The 1200-nt window shown below is 42.8% G+C and overlaps 1 protein-coding gene across 1 annotated transcript in view; it reads left to right on the plus strand.

Annotated features, from left to right (window-relative positions):
• Gid4 (GID complex subunit 4 homolog) overlaps nt 1-1200 on the plus strand; it is a 24031-nt gene that overhangs the window by 18835 nt on the left and 3996 nt on the right. The window lies entirely within an intron of this gene.

The following is a 1200-nucleotide window of genomic DNA, read 5'->3' on the forward strand; positions in this document are numbered from 1 at the left end:
GTACACTGTAGCTGTCTTTAGACACGCCAGAAGAGGGCGTCAGATCTCATTTTGGATGGTTTTGAGCCACCATGTGGTTGCTGGAATTTGAACTCATGACCTTTGGAAGAGCTATCTCTCCAGCCCCTCTTTCTTCCTTTTTTTTTTTTTTTTAAGTTATGCATATATTAGCCTTTTGCAGTTACTACCTGAATATCTGGCACAAGACTCATGTCTAACCATAAGAACCAGCTTTCATTATCCACTTTTCTCTGTTGGACAGGCACTCTTTCAATTTGTTGTCTAGGCAGTCCTTGAACTTGGAATGCTCCTGTCTCAGCCTCCCATGTGCTGCAATTATGTATGTCTCCTACCACACTTAGCTCTGGACATGCTGTTACAAAGTATCCCAGAATGACTCTTCTTTGTTTTTGTTTGGTTGGTTCTTCACTTTTTGTTTTGTTTTAGATTTATTATTTTATGTTTCTTGAGTGTTTTGCCTGCATGTATGTGTGTGGGTGCTGGGAACCAAACCTGGGTCCTATGCAAGAGCAAAAATTTCCTTAACCACTAAGTCAACTCTCTAGTCCTATTCATTTTATGTCTGCAGATAGATAGATAGATAGATAGATAGATAGATAGATAGATAGATAGATAGATAGATAGATAGAGTGTAGGAGGGTGTGGGTATGCATGTACATAGAGCCAGAGGTTGACACCAGCTTCCTCTATAGTTCTGCACATTTTTTGAGGCAGTCTCTCTCTAAACCGAGAGCAACTCTAGCATTGTAGGTGTATACACCCTTCCTGGCTTTATGTGGGCAATAGGGATCTAAAATCAAGGTCCCCTGCTTACACAGCTGGTACTTTACCAATTGAGCCATCTCCTCAGTCCCTTTGTTTGTGTTTGTCTTTTGTTTGGTTAAAACAGGACTTCTCTGTTGCTCTGGCTGGTATAGAACTTACTATGTAGATCAAGCTAATCTTGAACTCAGGGATCCTCTTGACTCTGCCTCCCATGTATACTAGAATTCATAGTACATTCTACCAGCCAGGTGTAGTGGCCCATGCCTTTAACCCAGCACTTGGGAGGCAGAGGCAGGCAGTTCTCTGAGTTCCAGGCCAGCCAGGAACCAAAAAAAAAAAAAAAAGAAAAGAAAGAAAGAAGCCGGGCCTGGTGGCGCAGGCCTTTAATCCCAGCACTCGGGAGGCAGAGGCAGG

Source organism: Mus pahari, chromosome 14 (assembly GCF_900095145.1).
Source record: "Mus pahari chromosome 14, PAHARI_EIJ_v1.1, whole genome shotgun sequence".
NCBI lineage: Eukaryota > Metazoa > Chordata > Mammalia > Rodentia > Muridae > Mus > Mus pahari.